General features: G+C 34.3%; 1 pseudogene; it reads left to right on the top strand.

The window, feature by feature from the left end:
• The first annotated feature begins 811 nt into the window (after positions 1 to 811).
• On the top strand, positions 812 to 1,150 carry LOC118852014 (annotated as a pseudogene).
• The last annotated feature ends 5,177 nt before the right edge of the window (positions 1,151 to 6,327 follow it).

Below are 6,327 nucleotides of genomic sequence, written 5' to 3'. Positions count from 1 at the left end.
TCCCTTATTTTGTTGAATGTCCATCTCCTTGCCTGAAAAATTATGCTTAATTTTACTGTGTAGTTGATCCTTGGTTGTAGTCACAGCTCCTTTGCTCTTTGGAATATCATATTCCAATTTCTCCTGTCATTTAATGCAGAAACCGAGAGATCCTCAGAGAACTCAGCCTCCCTCTCTTTGAACTTGATAAATCTAACCTCAAAAAAATAAGAAAGAAGTTAAGCAGGGGAACAGAATTTTAGAAAAGGAAGATATGATAGACCTCTGGAGAAAACTGAATGGGCATAAAAAGGAATTACCTTCTTTTCAGCGGTACATGGCACATACTCAAAAACTGACCATGAGCTAGAGCATAAAACCTCACAATCCAGTGCAGAAGGGCAGAAGTAGTCAAAGCATAGTTTTCAGATCACAATACAATAACAATTATTTGTAGTAAAGAACCATGGAAAAATTAGCTAAAAATTAATTGGAAACTAAATAATCTAATTCTAAAGAATGAGTGGGCCAAAGAACAAATCAGAGAAACAATTAATAACTTCATTCGAGAGAATGACAATAATTAGACAACATACCAAAACTTATGGGATGCAGCAAAAGCAGTTCTTAGGGGAAGTTTTATATCTCTAAATGCTTACATGAATAAAATAGAGAAAAAGGAGATCAATGAATTGGGCATGCTACTGAAAAAGCTAGAAAAACAACAAATTGAAAATCCCCAATTAAATACCAAATTAGAAATACTGAAAATCAAAGGAGAGATTAATAAAATTGAAATGAGGTTCTCTTTGGTCCCGGCGGCTGGAGGAAGATGACGAAGGGTACATCTTCATTTGGTAAGCGCCGGAATAAGACGCACACTTTGTGCCGTCGTTGTGGTTCTAAGGCCTACCATCTTCAGAAGTCAACATGTGGCAAATGTGGATATCCTGCTAAACTCAAGAGAAAGTATAATTGGAGTGCAAAAGCTAAGCGACGCAACACCACTGGTACTGGTCGGATGAGGCACCTAAAAATTGTCTATCGCTGATTCAGGAATGGATTCCGTGAAGGAACAACACCCAAACCCAAGAGAGCAGCTGTTGCAGCATCTAGTTCATCTTAAGGATTCGACTGTTTGTTAAAATAAATGTCCTGAATGAAAAAAAAATAAAATTGAAATGAAGAAAACTATTGAATTAGTAAATAAAATAAAGAGCTGGTTTTATGAAAAAATCATTAAAATTGATAAACCTTTGGTCAATTTGATTAAAAAAAAAGAAGAAAATCAAATTACCACCATCAAAAATGAAAAGGGTGAATTCACCTCTAATGAAGAGGAAATCAAAACAATAATTAGGAATTATTTTGCTCAATTGTATGCCCATAAATTTGACAACCTTAGGGATATGGATGAATATCTACAAAAATATAAATTGCCCAGGTTAACAGAAGAGGAAGTAAAATTTCTAAATTACCCCATCTCAGGAAAAGAAATTGAGCAAGCCATCAATGAACTGCCTAGGAAAAAGTCTCCAGGGCCAGATGGTTTTGCACATGAATTCTATCAAACATTTAAAGAACAATTAATTCCTATACTTTGCAGACTATTTGGGAAAGTAGATGAAGAAGGAGTCCTACCAAATTCTTTTTATGGCACAAATATTGTACTAATACCCAAACCAGGTAGAGTCAAAACAGAGAAAGAAAATTATAGACCAATTTCCCTAATGAATATTGATGCAAAAATTTTAAATAAAATATTAGTAAAAAGATTGCAGCAACTTACCACAAGAATAATACACTATGACCAGGTAGGAATTATTCCAGGAATGCAAGGCTGGTTCAATATTAGGAAAACCATTAGCATAATTGACCATGTCAACAACAAAACTAGCAGAAACTATATGATCATCTCTATAGACGCAGAAAATGCTTTTGACAAAATACAACACCCATTACTGTTAAAAACACTAGAAAGCATAGGAATAAATGGAGCCTTCCTTAAAATTATAAATAGCATCTACCTAAAACCATCAACAGGCATTATTTGTAATGGGGATAAGCTAGATGCATTCCCAATAAGATCAGGGGTGAAACAAGGATGTCCATTATCACCCTACTATTCAATTTGGTGCTAGAAACATTAGCTGTAGAAATAAGAGAAGAAAAAGAAATTGAAGGAATTAGAATAGGCAAAGAAGAAACTAAAGTATCACTTTTTGCAGATGATATGATGATTTACTTAGAGAATCATAGAGAATCAAGTAAAAAACTACTTGAAATAATAAACAACTTTAGAAAATTTTCAGGGTATAAAATAAACTCACATAAATACTCGGCATTCCTATACAGTACTAACAAAGCCCAACAGCAAGAGATAGAAAAAGAAATTCTATTTAAAGTTACTCTAGACACTATAAAATATTTGGGAGTCTATCTGTCAAGACAAACCCAGGGCCTATATGAACATAATTATGAAACACTTCTCACACAAATGAAGTCAGATCTAAATAAATGGAAAAATATCAGTTGCTCATGGTTAGGCCAAGCTAATATAATAAAAATGACAATTTTACCTAAATTAATCTATCTATTCAGTGCCATACCAATCTAACTACCAAAAAATTATTTTACAGAGCTGGATAAAATAATAACAAAATTCATCTGGAAGAACAAGAGGTCTAGAATATCTAGGATATTAATGAAAAGAAATGCTGGGGAAGGTGGCCTAGCCATACCAGATATTGAACAGATATTAAACTGTACAGATATAGAGAAGCAGTCATCAAAACTACCTGGTACTGGCTAAGAAACAGAGTTGTGGATCAGTGGAATAGGATAGGTACACAAGATGGAGAAGTCAACGACTACAGCAATCTAATCTTTGATAAACCCAAAGAATCCAGCTTCTGGGCTAAGAATTCACTATTTCACAAAAACTGCTGGGAAAATTGGAAAATGGTAGGGCAGAAACTGGGCATAGACCAATATCTTACACCATATACCAAAATAAAGTCAAAATGGGTTCATGATTTAGGAATAAAGGCTGATACTATAAGCAATTTGGGAGAGCAAGGAATAGTTTACCTATCAGATTTAAGGAAAAGCAAAGAATTCATGACCCAACAAGAGATAGAGAGCATTACAAAATATGAAATGGATAATTTTGATTATGTTAAATTGAAATGTTTTTGTACAAAAAAAGCCAACACAACAAAGATTAGGAGGGAAGCAGAAAATTGGGAGAAAATCTTTACAACTAGTGTCCCTGATAATGGCCTCATCTCTAAAATATACAGGGAACTGAGCCAAATTTATAGGAATACAAGTCATTCCCCAATTAAGAAATGGTCAAAAGATATGAACAGCCAGTTTTCAGAGGAAGAAATTAAAGATATCTATAGGCATATGAAAAAATGCTCGAAATCACTACTGATTAGAGAAATGCAAATCAAAACAATTCTTAGGTACCACATCTCTCCTGTCAGATTGGCTAAAATGACAAAACAGGAAAATGATAAATGCTGGAGAGGATGTAGGAAAATTGGAACATTGTTGCATTGCTGGTGGAGTTGTGAACTGATCCAGCCACTCTGGAGAGCAATTTGGAACTATGCCCAAAGGGCTATAAAAATGTTCATATCCTTTGACCCAGCAATACCTCTTCTGGGGTTGTATTCCAAAGAGATCACATAAGTGGGAAAAGGACCCATACATACAAAAATATTTATAGCGGCTCTTTTTGTAGTAGCAAAGAATTGGAAATCAAGGGGATGCCCATCAATTGGGGAATGGCTGAACAAGTTGTGGTATAAGAATGTAATGGAATACTATTGAGCTATAAGAAATGGGGGTGATACGGACTTCATAAGAACCTGGAAAAACCTACACAATATAATGCTGAGTGAGCAGAGCAGAACCAGGAGAACATTATACCCAACCACAGATACATGGATTCTGTGAGGACTCACCCTGATAGACTTTGCTCTTCTCAGCAATACAAGGTGCAAAGACAACTCCAAAGGACTCATGATGGAGAATGCTCTCTACATCCAGAGAAAGAACCATGAAGTATGAATGTACATTGAGGCACACTTTATGCTCACCCTTTTTTTCCCATCTTTTGTTTTTGTTTTTGGGTTTTTTTTTCTTTTGGTTCTGTTTCTTCTTTCTCATGATTCATTCCATTGGTCAGAATTCTTCTTCACAACCTGACTATTGTGTAAATAAGTTCAATGCGAAGTTATACATAGAAGATATATCATATTCCGTGCCATCTTGGGGATGGAGGGGGAAGGTGGGGGGAGAAAATCTGGAGCTCAAAATTATGTAGAACTGTGTGTTGTAAACTAAAAATAAAAAAAAAAAGAAAAAGAAAAAAATAACTTTCATTTTCAAAATTCCCTTCATTTCTATCCAGTGAGTTGAACTTTTTATCATAGACTCTAAAAAGAAAGGAAAAAGTAATTAAGTAAAACAAACCAAAATATTAATAATGCCTAGGCATTACTGCCTAACGCAGTATTCTAGCACCTAACCCAGACCTTGTGAAACAGATGAGAGAGGGTCATTTTTGAACTTTTTTTCAGGGTCAAGTTCATTTATTATAAGTGTTCAGTTTTGATTCCATTTACATTATTGTATTATTCAGGTATATTGTTTTCTTGCATCAACTTACATCACTATGCATCAGTTCATATAAATCTCTTTATATTTATCTGTCATATGTTATATTCATCTTTCTTACATTTCAGTAATATTCCATTACATTTATTTACCACAATTTGCTTAACCTTTCCCCAAACGATGTGCATCTAGTTTTCTTCCAGTTGTTTGCTGCCACAAAAGTACTGCTATAAATATTCTAGGATATTATAGTCTCTTGGTGTCTTTACCTGCTTGGGGTATATTCCTAGCAGTAGGATCTAAGACTCACATTTCACCACTCTTCAACATTAAAATGGTCAGTTTATTCTCTTTTTGCACAATTTCAAATTGCTTTTCAGAGTCTGAGCTAATTCATGGCTCTACCAATGGTATGTGACTTACTGTGTCCATAAACGTATTTTAGAAATGAAAAGAGTATAGCTTGTATGTGTCAAAATTAGCTCATTTATGAAGTAAGATTATCATAAAGTACAATTTTAGTTATGATATCCACAGATCTGCAAAATTCTGAAGTAGCTGACTTTTTGTCTTCAGATTCTTCAGATTCTTCAGATTTGTCTTCAGATTCCTAGGAGCTCTAATACTATGTCCATTTCATCACCACCACCTCAACATGGCATGTTATCCAAATTACTGGGGGGAAAATAGTGTCATATTTTTTCACCCTCCCTAACATGTAAACACTAGATTTAAGTTTTTATTTGTCCCAAAAGCACTGGCATTTTAATAGACAGCAAAGTTTTAATTTATTGGGTTGGAGCTATAATCTTGGAATGTGAATGGTAAGCAGAAGTCCTAGAAAGAATGTTTTCATTATTTGAGCTATCACAAATCACTGGGACTATACCTTATACTTGTTCTAGTGGTATGAACCCAGATGGGTATAAGAAGAAGCAGCCAGAAAATTATAAATTATATTTCTAACAAGATTGTAAAACCAGAAGAGTAAACTCAATTTTTACATCTTTTTTCTCCTTAGTCTTAACTAAACATTGGCCTGGTCTATCTCAGCCTTCTTGTTTCAATACTTCATGCACCTATGATTTGATTGGTATGAGCGCACTTTGCTTTTGGGAAGTTTAAACCTCACTTTGATTCAGTAAATATTCTTCAAGACTTGCTTTGGATGAAACATCTATCACTCAACATCTTAGTAATAAACTTCTCTGAATTTTACTAGGCTAGTCTTTGGAAAACAGAAAGAAGCCAACACTAGGTTCATACTTCAAATCTTTCCAAACTGATATGACCTACTAGACCTCATACTTGGTTGTCATAGTCTTTGAGAACCCAAGATCATTCCTATGAATGGTAGCATTATAGTGGAGATGTCTTCTCTTTTTTAATTAACAGTTGCTACTATTAATTGATTAATTTCAAAGGCCCAACTAAATGTATGAATTTATCCAAGAAGTCTGAAATGTGCTAAAAATTTTAAAGTTATAATTTCCAAGTGGGATATCTAACATCATAAAGTTTCTTAATTTTTTATTTTCTCTTTCTTTGTGCATTCATCTATGATAACTGATCCAGATATCCCATTTAGTATGGCATAGAAAAAAGGGCACTGAATAGGAATTAGATTTGGGATGCAGTTGCACTTCGATAAAGAGGCAGCTTACGGCAGGGAACAATTCATTCCACCTCTCTGAGGCTCACCTTCCTCATTTACAAAAT

The sequence above is a fragment of the Trichosurus vulpecula genome, chromosome 5 (genome assembly GCF_011100635.1).
Source record: "Trichosurus vulpecula isolate mTriVul1 chromosome 5, mTriVul1.pri, whole genome shotgun sequence".
Lineage (NCBI taxonomy): Eukaryota > Metazoa > Chordata > Mammalia > Diprotodontia > Phalangeridae > Trichosurus > Trichosurus vulpecula.
The sequence above is the reverse complement of the archived record's forward strand: the minus strand, read 5'-3'. Positions and strand labels throughout refer to the sequence as shown.